The 25,351-nt window shown below is 42.2% G+C and overlaps 1 protein-coding gene across 2 annotated transcripts in view; it reads left to right on the forward strand.

The window, feature by feature from the left end:
* RAB27A (RAB27A, member RAS oncogene family) overlaps positions 1-25,351 on the forward strand; it is a 77,923-nt gene that overhangs the window by 12,851 nt on the left and 39,721 nt on the right. For both annotated transcript variants that reach the window (XM_016224931.2, XM_087821377.1), the window contains exon 2: positions 12,374-12,490. The gene's annotated coding sequence lies outside the window, so the exon portion shown is untranslated. The remainder of the gene's footprint in view (positions 1-12,373; positions 12,491-25,351) is intronic.

Raw genomic sequence — 25,351 nt, forward strand, 5'->3', positions numbered from 1 at the left:
AATTAATTGGCCTACAGTGTATGGTAATTAATCGTTTATGTTATTTTAAAAATTGAATCTGCCTTCCACTGTTATTTAAACTTATCTTGAAAGGTGCTCTATTTATATCTTCACTGCAAAGTGTGAAAAAGAATTATTTTTACATATATTTTATATACATATATTTTTTCTAATAAATTATGATTGGTTTGCTATCTCCTAAAAAACAAAGCAAGGCTTGCATGTTTAGAGTGTGAACCCCTATTTAACTAGATGGAGGGAATCCTTTCACATTTATATGTGTATCAAATCACCACGATGTACGCTTTAAGTAACTTATAATTTTATTTATTTTTTCAAAATAAATTACAATTTTATGTCAATTATACCTCAATAAAGCTGAAGTCTTAAAAAAAAGTGTGAGCCCCTAAGAAGCAAGATTGTCTTGCCATTGTGAAAACAAGATTGCCTTCTGAAGAGAGTAATTTTTCCCTTTCCCTGCCGTCACTTTTTGTGCCTTGTGCTGTTTTGCTTGGATCATATTTGTTCCTCTGCCTCTAAGTCAGGAAGCTTGAGTTTATGATCTGGTTTCCGTTAAGCTGATTACCTTGGGAGCAGACGCGAGCACTGAGTTGGGGGAAGAGATAAAGGGTTTGTAATTAACTTTATGTCCATAGGGTGAGATGTGTGGAGCAGTGAGCATCCAGCCTGTTTGGCCTCCTGTCTGCTCCTGCAATACAGAGAGGCACACAACATTCTTTTTCTTGCATGATTGAGGTCTACTAGCACTCTTTTTTATTTAAATTTAAATATATCTTTATTGATTTCAGAGAGAGGAAGAGAGAGGGAGAGAGACAGAAACATCAATGATGAGAGAGTGGTCATTGATCGGCTGCCTCCTGCATGCCCCCGACTGGGGATCGAGACCGCAACCCGAGCACGTGCCCTGACCAGGAATCCAGCCGAGGTCTCCTGGATCCTCGGTTGATGCTGAACCGCTGAGCCACGCCTGGCTGGGCAGCACTCATTTTATTTACTGCCTCATTTACTCAAGAGGAATGTTGAAAGTTATTCCTCCTTTCCTGTTTCTGTTTATTTGTCTTTTCTCTATACATGCCACTCTTGAGAAGGTCTCCCATTTAATGCCTCAGCCACATGCATGGAATCAGATTTCTGATTTTTAAAGTTGAACTTTTAAAAAAGTTATTATATTTTTCTTTTTTCCTTTTATCCTCACCTGAGGATTTGTTTTTTTTTGATCTTAGAGAGAGGAAAGGAGAGAGAGAGAGAAAAAGAGGAAGAAACATCCATGTGAGAAAGATTGATCTGTTGCCTCTTATATGCACCCTGACCAGGGATCGAACTCGCAACCTTTTTGGTGTATGGGATGACGCTCCAACCAACTGAGCCACCCAGCTAGGGCCTAAAGTTGAACTTTTAATGTGGGGTCGGAGGTAGGGTGCAAGATTTAGCACCAAAAAAAATTTTTAAATTACATTTTGGATAAGCAATGAATAATTTTTTACTATATATCCCATGCAATATTTGGGACATACTTATATTTTAAAAGTATTTGTTGTCTTTATGAAATGCAAATTTAACTGTGTCTTATATTAAATCTGGTCACCCTAGTCGGGTCAATCCATGCTTATGCACAGGTAATACATTGATCATGATAATGTTCAGAGAATGACTGAGCTCATTTTGGTGACTGCTCATGTGTCCATCTTGAGGATAGAGAGGACTTATAAACTCAAAAAGTATTAGAACAAGAAAGAAGTTGGAGAAGATTTAGTTTTGCTCTAGATTTTTGTAGTTAAGGAAATTCACATCCAGAGACATTAAGTTACTCTGTAAGATCACAGAGTTAGTGGCAGAGCCAGAACTGGAACTCTAGGTCCTGTGGTTGGTCTGCTGCATAATGTATTCCCTTAAGAGATCACGTATAAATTGCTTATGTTTTCGTGTTGACCCTCAATTACTTTTGTTGCCACTGTCGCATGATTAGTCCAATATCATGCTCTCCTCCCAGTGCCCATATGCGATATGTGGCAGACAAAGCCATTCTCATGAGACACCCTTGATTTTTTTCTGAGGGCCATATGATTATCGAAAGCTACTGCTTGGTTGTATTCCCTGCAAAGATGCCAAAAAGCCTGTTGTTCTTTTAATATATTTTTATTCCTCTTAAGGTCTTGTTAATATTTTTGTCCCTTTTGAATTTTTATTGTAGGATGCTTCGATTAAGGTGCACTTTGAGTAATTCCACAATAGCTGAGTATGGTCTTACTGAAAGCCTGCTTGCTTTGTGTGGCCTGCTCCTGGGGAACTCTTCATCCTTCTGTATTTTGTAGAACAAATATGGCAGATATGTGGTAAAGACCCATGGAGGTAGATGATAGGTTTATGTGACTTGCCCTTTAGAGATGTGTCCTTATAAAAACACTGGACACATCCTTATAAAACACTGGACTTGTTTTATTATTATAATAAAATCATTTGTATCTGTTTAAGAAAGTTGCCTTGAAAATGAACATGCATCTTCTTACCGCCACTAGAATACCACATTTCAGAGCCACTAACCTTGTTTTTTCAGTTTTGTTGATTAATTCATAGAAAGTCTTACCAGCTGCCAGGTCAAAGCATAATAATAAAATTGGTTGCCAAGAGACTAAAAGATCTGTTCATTATTATTAACTGCAGTTTATCCTGCCCTGATTCCACCACCTGGGAGCTGATCTCAAGTCTTATCTGGGTTGGCTGATTATGTATTTCCTGTGTATTTATATCATTAAAAGCAAAGACAGGGTCTCCATCAGTTAACTAAAGGTGCTGGTGAGGTATTTTTATTGTTGCTGGATTACCCCTAATGTGGGAAAAATGAGACATATAGGAATAGGTCATGACTTAAATGTTCATTTGAGATACCTAAGAATTTTAAAATATAACCCACGGTCATGGTCACGGTCAGGATTTCTTTGTTTCTTGCAATGTGACTTTTCATAATGAATCTCACCGCTGTCAGAGAGTAACCCTAAGACTGAGTAAAAGGGTTTAGCAGCCCTTGGAAAGATAAGGTGTTGTCCTTCCGATCAGGTACTGGAGACCAAACGTGGTCCAGCAAGCTGCTGGCTATTCCTGTCTGGGCCTCTGTCATCAGGGGCAAGGCCAGCCCTCCACCCCCCCCCCCCCCCTTTGCTTCGGCACAGGGCTGAGCAGTGGGCTGTGCTGTTTCCTCAGGGAGTGACTCACCCCTGTGTCCCTAGCTCCTGCTTGATTACAGAGGAACCAACAGAGCTGGGAATTAGTAGTTTGGTTTTTAGTCTCCAATGTTGCCGATAATTAACTATGTGATATTACACCAGTGGTTCTTAATTGGGGCTGATTTTGACCCCCTCATCCCCAGGGACCATTTGGCAACATCTGGAGACATTTTTGGTTGTCATGACTGGGGAGCTACTGCTGGCATCTAGTGGGTAGAGGCCAGGGATGCTGCTAAACATCCTACAATGCACAGAACAGCCCCCCATGACAAAGGATTGTCCTGCCCAAAGTGTCAGTGGTGCGGAGGCTGAGGAACCCTGCATTAGACAAACCACTGAGCCTCTCTGGCCTGCAGCTTCCCGAATTCCACATTTTCTCCATCACATTAAGTTCCTAAGCCTAACTGTACCACTGTTGTCTTTCTAATCTCTCCCTCACCCCAATTCTAAGTTATTAAATGTAGAGTAGGGCCCAGGACTGAGAACCCCCGCCCTCGGGGACCATGTGGAGTGAGGTCCTTGTGGAGAGGTCAGGTTGGTCATTTGAGAGGAGTGGACCCTGTGGGGACCGCCTGCCAATAGGAAGTGAGAGCCAGGCTGCAATGCCCGTCTGCCATGTGATTTAGCATAGGTCGGGGGGACCTGCCAGAGAGACCACAGAGAGCATTGTGACTGAAGACTTGGTGCCCAAATCCCTCAGAGACCTGTATGCCCAGCACCTCAGATGATGAGTTCTCAGACGACCCGGAGTGTCTGCTTCCCAGAGTCCCCCTGGCCCCCACACCCATGTGCCAGAGGTGCCTCAGACCCAGAGTTTCCAAAAGAAACAATAAGACTGGACAGTTTCTTCATTAGCACCCCATTTCCTGGTTAACCAGAGCCTCTCTGGGAGATTAAAAGTCAACGACAAAAACCCCTACCCTGAGTCATCAGCCCAGTTTCCACTTAGATTAGGAAACCTCGCTTGTTACACCTACAGCATCGTGCAGTGTAAGGGCCAGTGGGCACCTTGGAAACCGCGCAGGGCAGGCTCCCCTCCCCCTCAGAGGTTCCGAGCTGTGCCAAGGTCATGTGGCGAATTGATGGCACAGAAGGTTTCAGAAGACAGATCTGCTGAGTCCCCATTGTGTTAATTTCATATCCTTATGCTAATATTTCTTTTTTTTTTTTTTTTATATCTTTATTGATTTCAGAGAGAGGAAAGGAGATGGAGAGAGAGAGGTAGAAACATCAATGATGAGAGTCATTGATTGGCTGCAGCCCGCAACCCGGGCATGTGCCCTGATTGGGAGTCGAACCCTGATCGCCTGGATCCTAGGTCGACGCTCAACCGCTGAGCCACGCCCGGCCGGGCATATGCTAATATTTCTTGATTGTAACCAGTTGTAAGACGGGCAGTCCAAAATTCAGTTTTTCAAAGGAAGTAACTTTCAGATGGAACTTGACCAACAACCAGGGTCTCCTGAACCCTTGCGCAGCATCACAGGGAGCGACACAGATGTATTATATCTCCAGAAATATTTGTATGCCCGCTGTGGCTATGTGCCAGATATCAGGCAAAGGCCATCATTTCTTGCCCGTCTTGCTGCTTTTTTGAAGCTGTTCTTACCTCCGTCATTACCCCCTGTCCCCTAGCCCATTCCTCACACAAAGCCAGTGATCTTTAAAAAACGTAAATCAGATCACATCCTTGTTCTGTTTAAAATGCCTCAGCCGCTTCCCACTGCGGTGGGTGTAACGTCCAGATGTTCTAACCCGCTCGGCGAGGGTCTGCGCGCTGAGCCCCCGGCCTCCGTGCCTTCCACTCAGCCCTGCGCCTCCATCCGCCGGCCTGGTCCACTTCCTTGCTGCTCCTCGGAGATGCCAAGCTCATTCCTTCCTCCCAGCTTTTGCGCTTGCCCTTAACTCCTTCTCAATGCTTCTTCTCCAGATCCTCACCTGGCTGGTCCCGTGGCGTCATTCAGATTTCATTTCAGACGGTACCTCGTCTAAGAGGCCTTCCTTGATCACCCCGTGGAAAGTAGCCATCCCGTCACTCTCTATCCTATTATTGTGTTATTGTCTTCACAGCACTCATTACTATTTGAAATTATTTCATCTTTCTGTTCGCTTGTTTATCGTCTGTCTCTTCCTGCTGAAGTGTTTTGACCAGAAGGGCAGGGCCTTTGTTTTGTGAACTACTGTATGCTTAGCTCCTAGAGTAATGCCTGGCACATGGTAGACGCTGAGTTAATGAGTGACTGACAGAGGAAGTAAGTAAGCGGTTGGTGTTAGTTAGGAGATTGCTAGACAAATTTAGTCCTAGGTAATTCCTGATCTGTCTTACACATTGGGCTTTATTTTTTAAACTAAAACCAGAGTGCAAGTTTATTGCTACATGAGAATAGGAACTGTTAAGCAGACTAGTTTCTTTGCTTTGAGGGCTAATGTACTCGCTTCCTGCAGTAAAAGCTCCGTGGGAAGCAAATAAAAAAGAAGGCTACTTGGGAAGCATAGACTCAGGGCACAGGGACTTAGAAATCAAAAAGATCAGAGAGCTCTAATGCTGGAAGAGGCCAGAGAGGTCACTGTGGTGATGGGGCCTCAAAGCTGCCTGCCCAGGAAGATCACACAGGAAGATTTTGTTTAAAACATACCCACAAAAAAGAACAACACATTTTCAGTCTCTCTTTGGAGATTCTAATTTTTGAGGTTTGGTGATAGGTCTGAGGAATCCATGTTTTATTTAAAATGCTACTGTAGTGATAGTACACAACCAGGTTTAGGAACTGGTGACCATGCTCACCTCTGTTCCCAGTGAATAAACTGAGACTCAGAGAGATCATGGGCCTCCCTCAGGGCCATACATCTAGTAGGGGGCAGGTGGCACTCAGCTCTCCCAGTCTTCTCTCTGTGCTTTTCAAAAACCAGTAAGAATGCTAAGTGACATAAATCAGACAGAGAAAGACAAATGCCATATGATTTCACTTATTTGTGGAATCTAAAGAACAAAATAAGCAAAATAGCAACAGACTTATAGATACAGAGAACAGACTGATGGTTGAGAGTAGAGGGGTGGAAGGCTGGGTGAAAAAGGTGAAGGGATTAAGTACAAATTGGTAGTTATAAAATAGTCACAGGATGTAAAATACAGCATAGGGAATATAGTCAATAATATCGTAATAACTTTATGGGACCAAGTGGGTGCTTGAAATATCAGGGTGACCACTCTGTAAAGTACATGATTGTCTAAACACTATGCTGTACATCTGAAACTAATACAGAATAATACTGAATGTCAACTGTAATTGAAAAATGAAAATTAAAAAGAAACATAGAAAGAGAGATTCTCAGGAACAGAGGCAGCACAGCCTCGGAAATTGTTGGTTTATTACTGTTTTCTTTATTTACATGTAACTAACCTGCCTGGTGTCAAACAGGAAATGCATACAGCGCAGTTTTCTTTTTTTTATTACCAAGTGCCAGATCAGTTAGATTTTAGATCCTGGGGCTGTAGCATGATGATCAAAGCGTGGTTCTGGGACCAACAGCATCAGCACTGTCTGGGAGCTTGTGAGAAATGCAGATTCTCGGCCCCACCCCAGACCTACCGAACTGAAACTCTGGAGAAGGGCCCAGTCTAGCTGAAAGCCATCCAGGTGATTCTGATGCACAGTGGAGCTTGAGAACCACTGTCCACCGGGACATTTTAATAGCCAACCACTGGTTAGAGCTGCTGGCCTCGGCCTTTTAGTTGGTGACTCATTAAACCCCAGGCTTTAACTTAAGCCAGCCATCTGCTTTCCTTGGTGGCACTGATTCAAAACAGGGACTATAGTTATAAATCTTCATTAGAGTGCCAAACACACAAGAAGAGAGGGATGGATTAACACTACTGAACACCTGCTGTCTGCAAGGCACCATGCTTGAGGCTCTTACATGTTATCTCCTTTATTCTCACAACCATCCTGCCATGGAGGTATTATTACCCCTCTTTTACAGATTTGGACTCTGAGGCTGGTAGTGGTTAAATGTGATCTTCCCTATAGGTTATTTGCCCAGCTATAGTTGTACATTTTGCTGTTTTCTCCCTAGAGCAGCTGCACTGAAACCTTATTGTGCATAAGCAGGAATCCCCTGGGAAGCTTGTTGTAAATGCAAATGCCCAAATGTCCCTCTCAAAGATCCTAATACAGAGGCCTGGGTAGAACTCAGGACTTTGGATTTTCATCAGGTGACCCCCGCATTCCCCTAAGTGATCCAGTTGTCAGAGGCATCAGACCAGACTTGGAGAAATTCTGTCCTGGATCCATTCATTCTTGCCCCAGTGGTGGGACCAGATGCCCTCGAGGCTTCTCTGAGGCTCTCTGGTTCTCCAGGCCTTGTTCCCGGGCCTTGGGCACTGGGTGGGAATGTTGGCAGAAGAAATATGAGCATGGGTGGAGGGAGCTTGGGAGCCCATATGGAGAATCTCTCCCCTGCCCGGCTGCTCATTCTGTTTTTGCTGCCTGTCGGAGAGTTCCCAGGCCATGTGTTGGCTTTGAGTAACTTAAGATCCTCTCCGTTATCGGCCCCTAATTGTGCAACTTTTCTTATAGCAACTTCGCCCTTGTGTTGGTGGGGTGCAGGGATGTGAGCAGTTTTCTCCAGGCTGTAATGAATATCTACCGAATACTGAGTTACTTGAGCTTTTGAGGTCAGAAATGGTGTTTCATCTGTGAAATGATAAGAGCCTTTATTTTTCAGGGATAGAATTGACACATTTAGTGAATGAGTTGTCAGTCCATTAGGTGAATGTGATTTGGTGCCATTATGAAGGAAAAAAGTATGATGCAAATTTAAAAGAAAATTTCAGGTAGGACGTCTGATGTCCTTTGTGAGGGAGCTTGCTGATTTCTGTCTAAAAATTTAGAAGCAGCTACTGACATAAATACTCCTAGGACTTAGGAGTAATAAGGAGTATTGTGTGAAAAAGATATGTGTATCAAGAGATGGTGGAAACCTACCAGGACTTTGCCCAGAGGAGAAGGCAGCAATGTTGAGATATTAAATTCCTTTAATATGTCTTGGTTCCTGAAACAAATTGTGTAGGACAAGGGTGGAAGGAAATTCACAAGAGCAAACATTTCAGCTTGCCAGTAAGAAAATAACCAAGGCATGGGTTAGGTTTCTAAGAATCATTTGTTTGCCCCTATATTAGCGTTGATAATAACTAGAGCCACCATTTATTGAGAGTTTACTATGTGTTAGGAATTATACAAAATCCTCTCATTTAATCCTCAACAGACTTTCAAAGTAGATATTATTCTACATTTTATAGATGATGAAACAGGCTCAAAAGGATTGGGTAATTTGCCCAGCGCTGGGCCTGGCGTTTCCAGGGATTCAGAACTTCCAGGGCTAAAACTCCGTCAGATTGTCCTGGGTAGACCGGGATGGTTGGTTACCCTGGTTGTCACCCAGCTTACTGACTCACAGTTGATAGTTAGGAAGTAAGCCCAATGGGTTCTGAGCAGTCAGACAGATGGTTCCTATATTGAAACTTGCTGATGGGCTTCACAGAGAGCCCTTCAGAACATTTCTTGGTGCCCATTTTCCTTCATTTTATACACAGTTCTAATAAGCTCAGTCATTTGGTTTCCAGGTGCCTTGTCAATTAGAAACTGCACGTTAGAAGGGGGGAGGGGTGACTCTAGAAAGGCGTGGGCAGGGAAATGAAATAGAAACTAATAAAAGACAAAATCAATACGGAGGCCTGGAGGCATTTATTACAGGGGCAAACATACTTAATAAGAAGAGTGATTATTGAACATTTACTATGTGCCAAACACTGTGTTAAGTACTTTATGGGTATTAAATTATTAAATTTAATTCAATAATTAAATTATTACAAAATAATCCTGTTATTATCTATTCCACAGATGAGGAAACTGAGGCACAGACAGATTAAGTAACTTGCTGAAGGTCACGCAGCCAGCGAGTGGCAAAGCTGGGATTCAAAACCAGACAGCCTGTCTTAGAGCCCGGTGCTCAACATCCCACATCAGTGGGGTTCCTGGGTCCTGAGCACAGCAAGTTTGTAATGTTTATTGTAATGTCTGAATCAGCTGGAAAAAAAAATATTCAAGTATGGGAGTTCCATTTTATTTTGTATTAATTAATTTTGAAAATTTTATCAAGGTTATACATGGACATAGATCTACAAGGCCTGTTGCAAAAAGCCATCACAGTCCCCTCCCCCAGCTCATTTCCTTTCCCCCAGAGTCATCTGCTTTCAATTCTTAGTTGACTCTTGCTGGTAGTTACATCCTCTGTTTCTAAATGACATACTTATATTTCTATGACCTATTTTTTATTCTTGTTTTCAGTTTTAGGCATTACCTATTGACACTTTACTATGTAAGAAGAGAATTTTAGCTTGGTTCTCTACCTACCCTACCACACTTGTATACCATTTCCATCTCCTCCTCCATCCCACAGTACATCACAGTTTTAATTAGATCAATATGTGGTTGGCTCCTTTTTATCCGTAGGCCTTCCTTGCTGGGTTGGGCAGACTGTCCAGAGAAGATCATTTGGACACAGGTCTGTGGAGAATGCCTGCATTCTGGAAGTCATGGTGTTGGTGGGGCATCTCAGTATTTACTATGTAACTTCTCACTGCCTCCCTTGTCTCCACTGAGGTCAGTATACCTCCCAGAGACTTCGAGAGTTCGACCCTCAGAGTTTTACTCTCTCCAAAGAATAAACCTACTACTTCTGTCAGAGCTGGAGGAGTCATAGGCTGGGATCTAATCAGATTTCCACCCTTTTTAGCAGTAACTTTATCCACCCTGCCAGAGGTGTTCGGGGCTCCAAAGGCCTGAGCCTTTCTGGAGATTCTGTGATGAGTTGCTTCTTGGCCTTCCCTACTGGCAGATAAACAGTCACCTTTCCTGGTCTGCTAATCAGTTACCTCTTGTCCATCTACTTTCTGGCTTCCAATATTTTATTGCTATTATTTTCACTCATGTTGTCTTTGTGAATTTATGTCTAAAGGAAATAAAATTCCCTTTATTGTTATATTAGTGAGGTTTGGGAAGGTAACAGAACTAAATGTGTGTTTTGTATGCCATCTTTATCCTGAAGTCTGAAAGACATTTTTGAAAGCTTTCCATGCAGAGGGGTCAGAAAAGTTTTCATTGCTCTACTGGGAAGACTATAGTTCTATGAAAAATGGGGTTGTCTAAATTTTACTTGCTACTCAAAGTGCAGTTCTAGGACTAGGATCATCAGTATTACCTGAGCATCAACCTGGGTGCTTGTTAGAAATGCAGATTCCTAGGCCCCACCCAGTCCTATTGAATCATAATTAGCATTTTAACACAATCCTAGGAGAGTCCTATGTACGCTGAAGGCCTCAAAGTGATAATATGAAACTATTCCACTTCTGTAATTAGATTAAGCTGAATTTTAATCTGGGATTTTAAGATCTTGGTACATTCCTGTACTAAATTATTCTCCAAAGTTGAGAGGTTGCTGTGAGATAATAAAGAGGAGTACATAAGTTTTCATGAAAATGCACCCTTTCCCCCTTTATACACGTAAGTCTATATGTCTGAGTCAGCATCAGATGTGAAGCAAAAATTCTGTGTTATCATGAGAGATGGCAGACCTTTTTACGTTCCGACTTTTTTAGTTCTTTTGTTTGCTGATGGGACTTTGTAAATTGGATAGGTTGAGTCTTCAGTGACACTTTAAGCTGCTAAAATCAGAGGGTGGTTTCCTCTAGTGGCAAAGGATGTACTCATTAGTTTTATGTCCAGCATCTATCTCAGTGACAGGTGAGTGTTCAATAAATGATTGTGGAATGAGTACAGCAAATAAGACACAATTCCTATGTTCAAGATATTCATCAGCCAACAAGAAATAAATTGGATAAGTATCATACAAGGTTGGCCAGTGGGAGGAAAGAGTTAAGTGCAGAGAAGGGCATCTAACTCAGCATTGCTCGTGAAAACACAGACTGCGGCACCGGTCCTTAGAATTCCTGATTCGATGGGCCTGAGGTGGGCCCAAGGATGCGCATTTTAAACAGTTTCCCAGGTGATGTTGATGATGCTGATTCACATTTTGAAAACCACTAGTTTAGAGAATTACAAATAGTTCTGGTGGCTGGAGGCAGAAGGCAGGAGGCAGGAGGCAGGGAGTGGGAGGTGACGCTGAAGGCAGAAGCCTGAGGAGTAGGGATTCCATTGTCGGGGTTGTGGGGAGCCATTGGCAGGTTTGACAGAGGACAGCGCTGGACCCTCATTCGCCTTTTGGAAATATCACTTTGGGTGCAATGTGATAGATGGATCAATGGTGGGGCCAGCTTGAGGGCCAGAAAACCAAATAAGTGGTTAATGTACCCATTCAGATGAGAAATAAAAGCTTGGAATAAAGGCGAGAGAAGGAAGGTCCCTACAATGTGGTGGCCAATTGGAAATGGGTGGGGAAGGGGAGGACTCAATGAGGCCCACAAGATTTCTGCCGGGTGTGGGATTATGTTACTCAACACAGGGAGAGGAGTGGGTCTGAAGCAGGGTCCTGGGAGAAGGGCAAAGGACATAAGTTGAGGTCATGACATGTTGAATATGAGACGCCAGAAGGTATCTGGGTGGACCTCCCCAGCAGACAGTTTTACTCACGGGTCTGGAGGCCAGGAGCGAGAGTTCCATTAATCATCTCGCCCCATTCCTTCCACCACTTCCATTTCTCTCCTTCCTTCCTTGTTTGGATCAGGCATTGTATTTGCAAACAAACAATATTAGTGTAACCTTGGAGGGGCCTGCGAACAAAATACTTTTAAAGATGTTTTCTCAAGAAAACATGTTCAACTTTTTTGATTGGGGAAGAGAAAGAGTTGAAGGACGGTACCAGTCTTCTAACACTAGAAGCCGCCTTCTGTCTGAGAAGCCAGTCAATCAGGCTTGGGTGAGCCTGAAAGGGTGAAATCACTTGACCGGTCTGCAGACCATATGACGAACAGCTGAGGCTAATTAGCTGGATTGTGGGTTTTTACAGAGATGCCTGATTTTGAAAGTTGATGGAGCAAACTGCTTTTCAAAAGACTCTTTTGAAAAAGTTGTGTAAGTAGACGCTTCTGACTTTAACATTTGTCTTTGTATTAGACAAAAAGTCAGCCTTTGAAGAGGACATGTGATTGGAAGTTGTCTAATTGTTGAAGTGTTGGGAACTCCAGTCTCTAAAGTCTTAGAAAAACAACCAAGGATTTATACTTTGTCAAGGTATGGTTTTACATTTATCTTTTCTTTTTCTTTTTGGAGAGCCTTTGAGTTTTGCCATGTCAATTTTCAGGTACCTAAAGTGTGTGCAATTTAACATAAAATACCACTGCACATATTAGTTGTTGTTTTTTTAAATCAGAGACTTCAAGATGTCTGCTACATTTCTTGGGTTTAGTTTAAAAAATGCACTTTTATTATCAGAGAGTGGATATGAATACTGTGCTGACTGCATTTTTCCTTTCTTTTCTGTACTTTAATAAAATAACAAGTTTTTATTCTTAGATAATATGTTGATTAAGAGAGCTGATTAAGGAATTGTTCTAAGAGTCTTGCGCATCCTCTGAAGATTTTATCCACACTTACTGGGAATGTGTTTTTAATATTGTTAAGAGCTTTAATGGAGGAAAGCTTTATGTTAAGTATGTGTTTTAGTATAAGGTGTATTTTATAAAGTGCATTTTTCGTATGACTTAATTTGCCTCCAAATCATTGATATTGTTAGGTTTGGTATTAGCATTATGGTTTGTAAGGGAAAGTCCGTTTATTGTGGGGGTAATTAGTATGCAGCAATGAAAGACCTGGGCGATGAGTACGGTGGCACATTTCATTATACAACCCTTTCCACTTTTGGATTTGTACTGCCTGTGTGCTAGGGCTGTGTCCTGGGTGGCTTAAACAACAGACATTTATTGTCTCACAGTTCTGGAGGCTCGTAGCCTGAGATCAAGGTGTTGGCAGGGTTGGGTCCTTCTGAGGCCTGTGAGGAAGGACCTGTTCCAGGCCTCTCTCCGTGGTTTGTTGATGGCTATCTTCTCCCTGTGTCTTTTCTTGTCATCTTCCATTTATGCACGTCTGTGTCCAGATTTCTTATTCTTATAAGAACACCAGTCATATTGGATTACGGTCCACCCACTTGATAATCTCTCTAAAGGTCCTGTCTTCAGGCAGGGTCACATTCTGAAGCACTAGGAGTTAGGAGACTTCAACATATGAATTTTGGGGCAACACAGTTCAACTCATAGTTGAAAAGATTTCATAATATCATATTTTAAAGACTTGTCTGCAAGTGCATTTGATAATTATTTGTTACGCCAAGTGCCTAGACCGTGCTGGATGTTGAGTGAGTGAAGATGCATGAGAGATGGCCTCTGCCCACTATCACTGGTTTTGTGAAATGTATGGATGTAGCTTCCTGTGTATGTGTTCACTTATCTCTTCCACTGAGTTGTGTCCACTTTCACAGTTGGGTGTCCCTGGGGCACAGTCAGAGTCCTGGTACATGAGCAGCCTAACATCCTTTGAGAGACACCTGGAAGGGCTCTCTTACCCCTGAGTGCCCTCAGCATAGGCTGGCAGAGTGGAAGGACCCTTAAACTTCATCTAGTAAAACCTCCTCATTTCACAGATGAAGAAATTGAGACTTGGAAGTGCTAATGTCATATGGCTGATTAGTGTCAGAGCCAAGGCAGTGTCCTGGCTTCCACTGTAGTGTGCTGACCAATATGTCGTTTTGGTTTTTTGGCCACAAATTCATGCTTTTTATCTAGTAGTGAACCCAGAGCCCTGTGATCAGAAATCACTGTGGGAAATAGCCTTGAAAAAAAGCTGACATTCTCTGTCAGGATTCTTGGATTATAGGTATACCTGGCCCCCCAAAAGCTTTGGGGAGGAGTGTTTATTTATGAGGGCAGTTCATCCATAGAAAGTCCAGGTTGGATTTAATACATTCCCAAGGGGTTTAATCTCATCTTGGCTGCTTTCTCTGCCTCTTACATTTTCTATTTTCTCCTAGTTCCTTCCAGACATACAGGGTGTCCCAAAACAATGTGTACACGCTGTAACAGCTGATAGCTCATTTTTGAAAATGAAATGCATTTTAATAAACGCTGCCTTTCTAATTATTCAAGGTTGTGTGGATACATTTTGTTGGGACACCCTATAGTATTCAGTGACCCAGCAGCCATTAGAACACAAATTACATTTTTTCTTCTTTCCTGCCGCTGCCCACAAGACAGGAACTGTTGTGGCAGAGAGAATGCGGATGCAGCCTTGCCAGCTGGCCGGATGGCACCATGGCAACCAGGCCCTGCGCACGCCGCGGGCCCCGAGCCAGGGCCGCCGCTGCTGGTGCCAGCCTCTGCCCTCGCTAACCCCTCGGTACCTGAGCGCTCGAGGAGGAAACGCTCCCCACTTCCCTCCGCCTCTGTTTTCCCTTTTTAGGATTAAAGCTTCCTGAGATATCTGCCCATCTTTTGCTATTATTATCTTCTTTTTCTTCCCTCTGAACTTGGTCGATTTGGAGCTAGAGCTCAGGGCACAGCGTACGCGATAGCTGACGAGTCACGTAACATGCCCATTAAAAACAAAAGGTGATTTTCGCAGAAGCCATCGTTCTTCTGTGCAGTCTTTGCGACAGGACGGCTTCCTGTTTCTTCTGCGTTTCTGGTGTTGCTGTGTCCTGGCAGGGCCCCTGCCCTCTGGCAGAGCAGAGGCTGGATCGGTGGGGGTTGGAGGGTAACGGGGTGTTGAATGAGATGAGGGTGCTGCCTGAGAGATGAGCTTGCATTGTTGCTGGTCTCTGGAGGCAGGGACCACTTTGCTCAAACACGAATGCAAATCATCCAGGAGCTGAGAGCATCGGGTTTTTTTGTTTTGCTTTCTTGTTTTCTCCATTTCGTACTTTATTAGGCTTCTCTCCTCCCTGATGTTATATGTGCAGAGATCCTTGGGCTATGCGTGCTAGATTCATCATTAGCAATATTGAATGGATCCGGTTTCACAAGAAGGAGAAAGTTCAGACTGTTTAAAGCTCGCACCTCTGTGCTGTGGTGACTGACCTAGGTGATGGACTTTCGTTTTAATAACCTCCTTCCTAGTGTCCTTCTTGGATGTCTTACTGATCCTGATGTTTTGACTCTCTCTTCACTAAATGTCTATCTTGGCCTCAAGAAATCAGCTATGTTGATGACTCTAAAATCCATACTGTTAAAATCCTTATTTTTTCCTTTTGAGCCCTATTTCAGTTTTCCAAATGTCACTTAAACACAACTCCCTGGTTGTCCCTCAGACATGAGTGACATTTAATTGGTCATGTCCCAGATAGCACAGCATAGTTGAGAGTGTATCTGGGTTTAAATTTTGGCTCTGCCTTTTACTGGCTGTCTGACCTTGGAGAATTTACTTAACCTTTCTGTGCATCAATTTTCTCATCTATAAATTAGAGAGGTCATTGGGTTGTTGTGAAGAATAAATTAGTTGGTATTTAAAAGGGCTTAGAAAAGTACTCAGCAGGTGTTAGTTATAATCATCTCAAACCAGCTTTTCCTCTTATTTAATGATAACACACTCGTTCAGTTACCAAGCTACAAGTTTTGGTTATCTTTAACACCTATACCAGTCAGTTAAGAAGTTATACTGATTTTCCTTCCTCCTAAATATATCTTGAGCTAACCCCTTCCTCTTTATCCCCACCGTCACTGACACAACTCATTCACCGTCATTCCTCATAGCTCCTGATCCTCTGTGTATTTCCAGTCTCCATGTAGCTGCCAGAAAGATCTTTCTAAGGCACAAACTTCGTTCTCGTCTCCTTCATAAAAGCCTGCAGTGACTTTCCATTGCCCAGAGGATAACACACAAACATGTCAGTGCCATGTAAGAGTTCTTACAGGCCTAGCTTTCGAACACCCATTTTTTCAGCCACTGTTTGAACATATCCTCTCCTGTCCCCATGCACCCATTAGCCACATCCATCGGCTGTGGCTAATGCATCATAACCTTTTTCCGTCTATTCCTTTGCAAGTAGGAATGCTCTCCCACCTTCCCCATCACCCCAGTACTTGCTCCCTTCTCATGTCTCTAAGCTTGGCCTGCATTTTGTACTTTAATGTCAGACAGCCCGTATCTAATTCCAGCAAAAATCAGTTACACCATTTTGTTGATGGTGTCTGTTCTCTTTAAGGGATAATGCTTATTTGACATATGACGCTGGGCCCTTTACCACATCACCCTGTGAACTGGCTGTTTGATACTTCTGGCTGTCTTAACTAGCCCAGTAAGACATGAAATAAAAACAAAAGGTATAGAGAGTAGAAAGGAAAAACAAAATGTAATGTTTTTAGTTGTCTGACAAATCATTAGAATTAGTGTGGCAAGTAATAAGTAGAAGATATATATGGTATCACTCACAATAGTAACACAAATATAAAGTATCAACAAGTCGAAAGATGGATGAGATCTTTATTTTTTTAATTTTTATTTTTTAAAAATATATCTTTATTGATTTCAGAGAGAAAGGAAAGGAGAGGGAGAGAGAGAGATAGAAACATCAATGATGAGAGAGTCATTGATTGGTTGCCTCCTGCATGCCCCTGACTGGGGATCGAGCCCTCAACCCGGGCATGTGCCCTCACTGGGAATTGAACCCTGATTGCCTGGATCCTAGGTCAATGCTCAACCGCTGAGCCACGCCTGGCTGGGCGGGATGAGATCTTTATGAAGAGGATTTATTTATTGACAATATTTCTAAAGGCATTTAAAAGACATACACACATGGACATGGATAGGTAGATTCAATATCATGACTAAGTCAATCTCCTCAGTTTCATCTGTAGATTTAATGTAGCCCCATCAAAATCCTCATCAGGTTTCTGTGGAACTTAGATGGACATGTGAAAGGTCAAGAATGTCCGTAGTAACGTGGAGGGCACTGGTCCTCCCAGACATAGACTTGTTTTGTAAAGTCATAGCAATAAGGCCTTGTGACGTTGTCTCAGGAGTAGTGAAAATGACCAAAGGGATAGAAGAGAAAGCCTAAAACGAGATCTTCCCATATATCACTAGGGAAAGGATAATTTTTTTTCAATAAATGGTACTATGACAATTAGGTATCTTTCAGGGAAAAACCATGAAAGTGGATCCCTCCATACACCTTAACAAATTACCAATGGACCAAAGACTCAAGTGTAAAAAGCAGCACTTTTAGCAAATGATGTAGAAGAATATCTTTATCACTTTAGAAAGAATTTCTTCAACATGTTATAGAGAAATAAGTATTAAAGGAAAGATAAATAGATTTGACTACTTGAAGACTGAGCCATTAAAAAATTGAAAAGACAAACCACAGACGGGAAAAAGATATCTGTAACATCTGTAACTGACAAAGGACTAGCATCAGGAATATATGAGGAACTCCTTCCTGCATGTCCATAAGAAAAAGACAGCCCAATAGAAAAATAGGGAAAGGATATGAATGTGCTTTCCTATAAGCAGAAACTGAATGGCCAATCAATTAAAAAAAGGTGCTCAGCCACATTAACAATCAAAGAAATGCTAATTTAGATCACAGTATGTTACCATTTTGAGGCATCTGACAAAAAATACCAAATGTTGAAGACGTGAAGTTGGGAGTGTAAAACAACTATACTGAACAACAACTTGGCATCGTCTTGTTGTGTTACTGAACATTTGTATCCCTGCCTCCCAGGAATTTCCCTCTCTGTCTACCCTAGAGCAGAGCCTCTCCTGTGATGTGCCCCAAAGTGGTTCAGATGTGTTGAAATACTGAACCTCCCTCTCCTCTCAGGGTGGATGGGCAGGATCTGGTGGCATTGCTGGAGCCCCCAGATCTGTTGCCCTCAATCATGAGCATTTGCCCCAGTTTGTCATACAAATAGAACAAAAAAGGTTGGGAAGCAGTTTCCTGGAGAAACTCTTGCTGGCATGCATCAGGACATACACACACACATGCATATTTATAGCAGTAGTGTTTTAAATTAGAGCAAGGACATGGGGGATGTGGTGCAGCTAAGCTAATTCTCCCCTGAAAACCCACAGGCATTAAGTAATTAGAGAAGGTTTTTGCCATGTCATTTCCTAACATCAGTGGTAAAAATGGTAACTATTTCAAGCCAAATGAGAGAGATTGAGAAAGAGGCTGAAGTAATAACTCCTGGCCAGTCTGTATTTTCATTGACATGTAGTCCGCTGGGTGGTGTGTGCTGATGGCCACGGTCTGAGTTTTGAATCTGAGTAGCAGCCTTAATCCAGGCTCCCCAAAGGAGGGGATGCTGTGGAGCCAAAGTGACACCCAGTTGTCTTCACTGACATTTCCCTCTTACTTACTGCCGGATAAAGTATCTCGCCACAGAGGATGGTGTCTGCAAATGAAACCTCATCAGAACAGCAGGCACTGCCTATCACGTCCCGTGTAATGTAGTTTGCCTGAGAACACCCTGATGTGGTCCTCAGTCTTGCGCGTTCCCTCTTCTGTGGTTTGTACAGTCACAGCCTTCCTTTTGGACCTTTCACTGTTGGCCCAGCTGCCTCTGTCCCAAGGACAAAGATAAATGTGGGACCGTAGGGAATGGGGGTGGTTTTCAAGCATTTCTCTGTGACTGCTTACCTCTAACGCTCAACCTGTTCTAAACGAATTTCATCATCTCTCCCCTCCAAAAAAATGATACCCACCCTCAGAAATGCCCACTCCCTCTGCATCCCTTCCCCCTCACTTCAAATAGCCTGCTTCTGTCTGCAAGGCCATTTTGCTGTCCTGGTCAGCCAGCTTCATTTTTTGGTGGTTTTTGTCTTTGTTTGCTTGTCTTCCGCCCAGTGTGGCAATGCATTCTATTATTTTTAAATTAATGCCTCGGAGGTCCCTTTGTTTCATTTTTGCTGCTGTCGCCCTTGTCTGTGCTTTAGGAAATGAGAAGGGATACAAGGGACAGCTGCCACCATGACCCTGTTTAGATTTCTCATGGCTCACCTCTGGGCTTTGAACCTAGAATCATACAGCATAGAGTGTGTAGGGAAGAGACCTGTTGAGTTTAAACCTCTTATTTCATATTTGAGAAAACAAGGCCAGGAGAGTCGGGTCACCCATGCTGGGCCACACCCAGGTGGTAGGTAGCAGAGCTGGGACTGGAACACGGCACACTGACGGGCTGTCGTCTAGCCCTCTTCAGCTCACCACATTGCCTCATGAGCATTCTCTTGCATTTATAGGTGTGTGTTTCTCTTGTGTCTCTCTGACTGTAAATTTTGAGGGGAAGAGCACTCTCTTATTGATATTTTTAGCCTTTGAGGTAGTTAACAGGGCTCTCAATACTTGTAAAATTGAAATCAAAACATGATCTTGCACCAAACACGCTATCTTTCCTATTCCTCACCGTCTAGCTAAATCCTTCCTGACTTTGAAGGTGCTCAGCTCAGGCCCTGGGTCCTGCTGAAGCCTTGGTCAGATAGTTCCCTCTTTCTGACCTTCGAGTGTCTTCTTGTCTTATAAAACCACCATCTTACATGTACCCAGCCATTTACAGTTTACAAAATGCATTCATGCAATGTATCCTTTAATCCTTCCAGTAATCTTGCTAGATAAATATTCCCATATTGAGGAAACATGCTGGGAGAGGTAACGTGACTGGCCGTAGGTCACAAAGCTAGGAAGTAAGTAGCAGAGCTCAGGTCTTCACATTTTTTGTTTTTTAATATTTATTTATTGATTTTTTTAGAGACAGAGGAAGAGAGAGAGAAACAGAAGAGAAAGATTTGTTGTTCCACTTATTTATGCATTCATTGGTTGATTCTTGTATGTGCCCTTTCCGGGGATCAAACCCACAACCCTGGCTTATCGGGACAACGTTCTAACCAATTGAGCTACCCGGCCAGGGCCCTTCATTTCACTTTTGATGTCCTGTGCTGGGTGGTCCCTGCGGTGGACCAGACATTTCGCTCCCTGATTATCTTATCTTGCTTGTCCTTCGTTGACAATGAGCTCATTTTGTTTCCTCACCCCAATTATCAATTTGTGAGGGGAGTGGCTGAATCACACAGTATTTCATGCCATTCATAGTTGCTAGCATAGTACTGGGCACATAGAAGTTACTTATCAAATACTGTTGAATTGAATGCAAATATAATTTAATTTACCAAAAAAGAGCAGCTATCAGTGGAGGCCCAGGACACTTTCTGAGTCACTCCTGGATTAAGTCAGCAGGGAACAGAGGGCGCCAGAGGAAGGAAGAGGTTGTTGGAGAAAGCCAGATGGTAGGCACAATTAGCAGCTGAGTGACAGCTGGCCTGTTGTCAGTCCAGTGGTGAGTGGTGGTGGAAAAACAATACAGAAGTAGACGGTCTTCAGGAAATTCGCAAGTGTACTGGAGGTGAGACACACTCATGAGATGGGAGAGGAGTACTTAGAATTAGCATAATTCCCAGGCAAGTTAAGCAAGTTAAAGCACTCAGACATATTGAGAAGACATTGGTTAAAGGAATATCCAGAGAAGGTTGTGGCTTATGCGGACAGGTTCCCAAGGGGTTAGTGGAAAGGGTAGAGAAGCGTTTGGCTGAGTTCGTGATCCTTCTATTAATTACTGAGGCCATGAGAAAAGGAGCATAAATAGGTGAGGATGTTTCCATTAAAACAAGTCCCCTTCCCTTTTCCCTGTTGGCAATCAGTAGAGCCTCAGACCTAAGCGTGGGGGTCAGAAGTGAAGAGAACCCAAATAATGACATGTGTCCTCTCTGTACAGAGGTGTGTTGTCATCACCAACTCTATGGGTTTTCTGGTGCTGCCCCATTTCATCTGTTCTTGTGTATTTGCCCCAGTGGGATGCTTTAGAAATTCTAATACTTTGACAACTAAACTCTATTTCCAACTCTGCCTTTTTCCAAAAGGGTCACATAAAAATCCACTGGCAGACCTCATGCTGCAGATTTTGGTTTGAAAAATCACACTGTATGTCTTGAGTTCTAAAACATTTTGTATCTAAACAAAAGTGTAAGACTTCACTAGAATGCATGGGGGAAATGTCTAATTCCCTAATAGTAGAAGTGCACACATGTTCTTTTATGAGCTTCTGACTTCTCCAGAGAACATAAGATCAATACCTTTTAGGTCGGAAATAATAGAACTTTGGTATCTGTTTCTTCCTATGTCCAAAATGTTCATAGTTTAAAAATATTTTAGAGGAGCTAAAGGAATGTGTATCCCAACTGCTTAGAGGCACCAGCAATGAGTGGAGAGGATATCAGATTAGATTATCTCAAATTAATACTTATAATTTCTATGCAGAATAATTTTCCCTATCATGTTCTTTGCAGTAGACTCTAAAACGTAAATACATAAAATATTTTCTTGGGTATTCATAAATAAATTTTTAAGGTGGTTTCTCATTTCTGAGAAAATTTATTAATATCATTTGGGTTTATTTATTTTTAAATCCTCACCTGAGGATATTTTTTTCCATTGCTTTTCCGAGAGAGTGGAAGAGGGGGAGGAGAGAGAGAGAGAGAGAAACATTGACGTGAGAGAGACACATTGATTAGTTGGCCTCCTGCACACACCCCAACTGGGACCAGGAATGGAGCCTGCAACCAAGGTACGTGCCCTTAGCTGTAACTGAACCCAGGACCCTTCATTCCGCAGGCCGACGCTCTAACCACTGAGCCAAACCAGCCAGGGCAATATCATTGGGATTTATTGTTAGAAGTTTTTGTTTATTTTCATTGCTTGATAGCTATATAGCAATTGTATTTTTATGTGATGTGCAAAAACATATGGGAAAGTTTAACTTTAAAAGGATGCCATTGATAACATCACTTTTTAAAATGGAAAGATAATTCCTGAGGTCAAAATGTTGAACTTATAAACTTTGGCAATTAAATGTATTGGTATGTGGAGATTAACTTTATATTTTACAAAGTGAATTTACTAAGCCCTGATTATAGAATTATGAGATGGATTCGTGTGTGTGGCTTATAAAACCTTTACGTTACTTTACAGACACCTCTCTCGTATATAGAATCTCATTTCATCCTCATTAAAAAATAGCCTAATATCACGTTTCTTTAATTTCCTTTAAACACTAAACCAAAATTCCTAAAGTTGTTGCTTATCAATGTTTTATAAACTTGTGGCTATTTACATCTCCATGGTGCTCCTTTCATGTGCTTTATGTTCCTCTTGTCTATAATTTTCTTTACCCTCTTGGCTCCTTCTCTTGCTGATTCATAGTCTCTTTGTGAACACAGAATCCTTATTTTGTGTTAGTAAATCTATAATGAAGTTTCTTTATCCACAGTTTTTTTTAAAGACTCCTCCAGATTCTTTTTGAGTGTTCATCTTGCCCACTCATTTTAGCCCCAGTATTCTTAGCTGCCTCCCTCCCAATATCTTTCTCAGAATTGCTTTCAGAAAAGAGAGGCTTGGTTCCCACAGGTGTCTAATCTCAGGCTTGGCTGATGACAAAGACAAGGTACACCATTGGAGGACCGAGTTCTAACCTGGGTGCTTGGCTTTCGATCTGTCCAGGGCAGAAGGAACCTGGCTGCAGCGATTAGGGAAACCTTTGAAATTGAATGGGCTAAGGATAGGGGAAAGCAAGTGGATGGAATAAATTGCCCTGACTTAGAAGATGTCAGCTGAAAAATAATATCAGCTAGGTGTTTTGTCAGCAAAAGGATTTATTCTGGAAAAAGAAAGGGTTGCAACCCAGTGCATGCAGACATGGCAAGCTGTGTGCACTCCCTGCATGCCAAGGTGAAGGAATATTTATATAAAGGAAAAGGGAGTTCAGGGAAGGGAAGTTAGAACCAGAGAGCTTTACTATAAACAGAGTCCTTCCTGTAGGGTTCTCCTGATTACACAGAGTAGGAGAACTTCCATTAGCCCTAGCTCCTCCCGTAGGCCCTCCCAATGGGTTATTTCCTTGAAGTTACAGTTAGTCTTTGTTAAAGGTGAGGGAATCTCTCTGGCTTTTGATGAAGTGACAGCTACTTGAGCCTTTTCTAGAATTGCTCTGCTGGCTTTGACCAGCTAAGTAAGTGGCCTTGCCAGTCTGTATGTCGGGCGAGATGTCCTCCTGATTTCTGAACATTCTCCCCAAAATCCATAAGCCACCACTCCCCTTTTTGAACTTCTTAGTTTGCTGGTATTTGACTTTGAAGTAACTTTGGCCACCTGTCCAGAACTTCCATTTGTATTTAACCCCTTGCGGCCTGGAATTGTTTCTGTGCCACCTTCACATAAGGCTGCCTGCTCTGGTAGGCAACATGAGGGGTTATTCTGTTCCCATCTTCCCTATGCCCTTTTCTCCTTTCTGGTGACTTTCTAAGAGTTTTAAGTAGCAGCGTTTTATATACAGGCATACCTCGTTATATTATGTTTCACTTTATTTCACTTCACAACTTGGTGTGTTTTTACAAATTGAAGGTTTGTGGCAACCCTGTGTCAAGCAAGTCTATTGGCATCAATTTTCCAAGAGGCTCATGAGATGATTAGCATTTTTAAATAATAAAGTATTTTTAATTATGACATGTACATTTTTTGTGTACATATAACTTTTCTATGCACTGGGAAACCAAAAATTTGTTTGACTCACTTTATTGCAACATTCACTTTATTGTGGTTCTAGAACCAAACTCGCAGTATCTCCAAGGTAAGCCCGTAAAACATTCCTACTGACATAGTCATTAGCTGGTACAAGGGGTTCTGGTATAACATACAATACTAGCAATTTCTCATGAATTCATAGAAAACAGTTGAGTTCGTGGAGAGAAATTTGCTTTTCTACCATTGCTATTTTAAAAAAGGCTTGTGCCTCCTGTGTTGTTCTGTGCTATAATTTATTATAAAGTGATTTCTGACATAGCACCAAGTAATATAGTCTCAATTATTCTAACTTTGCTATATCAACATTTTATTATGTTCTTCGAAGAATATCTTGACTTTTGAGGGTTCCACCCAAGTATAGGTTCTTGAGTCCATCAAGACTAAGCTGGATATATTTTCTAATGGCCTCAGTGTGTCTGTTTGGATACAGGAAAAGATCATCAATGTCGCTGGTTACAAATATCTTTCTAACAGCTCCCTTCTTCAAGGATGCTAGTTTCCCGTCCCAACGGGTGGTGCTGCCTCTCGGTTCACTTCCGGCCAGTTTGGTCTAGATCTTCCCAGGGCTGTTCAGTCCTAGACCCACAGCTCTTCCTTCCCTGTGAGTGACCAATGATTCTTGTCCCCAAGACTCTTTCCTATAGGCTTATTCTCTCAAGCTCCAGGTAGCCCTTCTTGGAATTCTCACCAGGGACACCCAGTACATTTCAGATTTCCCTCCCAGATGAGAAGAGTCCTACAGTTGTAATAAGTGTGAGAGATCTGAGAGGTGGCACCTTTAGGAATTGCTAAATAAAAAAGCCTGTGAGACCTTATAAATGAGTTGTCAATCTAAGGTGTTTAGGTAGACAGTAAGTGTTTGGGTACAAAGCTGAAGGCAAGTGACATGATTCAGAGCCAGGTTAAACATAGAGCTTTCTGTATTGGTTTTCCAAATGTGTACAATGGTCTTTGTTGGGTCCTTGTTTGGCCCTTGTTGGGCCCATAGGCCTTGGAGGTGGGGGTCTAACCTTCATTCCTTTCATCAGAATGGTTTTACTTTCATTTATTTTGTATGTTGGAGTGACATGTAAGATTTCATTGAAATAAACTTGCTGTAGAATGTGTGTGATCAACTGGACCAGTTCAGTTTTCTGAGGCAATGTAAGAGTTGCTGCAGTGGCATTATGTAGGTTTCTGAGACTCTGCAGCAATATCCAGCTGGCTGTGAAGGCATTGATCTGCTATGTACTTAGAGTAGCTCTCATATTTATAGAAGCCAGACAAGAAGCTCCCCAAGCATAAAATCATCTCTACAGTGATCTATAATAAAATGTTATGAAGCAACATATTGTGTCTATTCCTTATTGCTCAGATGACTATCCTAATAGTGTGAAAGCAAACATGGGCTGAACAGATGTGTTAGAACCTTGCTGTCATTTATTGAGTGTAGTTCACATACGCTTCCTTAAATATTTCACAACAATGGACAC

The sequence above is a fragment of the Miniopterus natalensis genome, chromosome 1 (assembly GCF_054644295.1).
Source record: "Miniopterus natalensis isolate mMinNat1 chromosome 1, mMinNat1.hap1, whole genome shotgun sequence".
NCBI classification, from domain to species: domain Eukaryota; kingdom Metazoa; phylum Chordata; class Mammalia; order Chiroptera; family Miniopteridae; genus Miniopterus; species Miniopterus natalensis.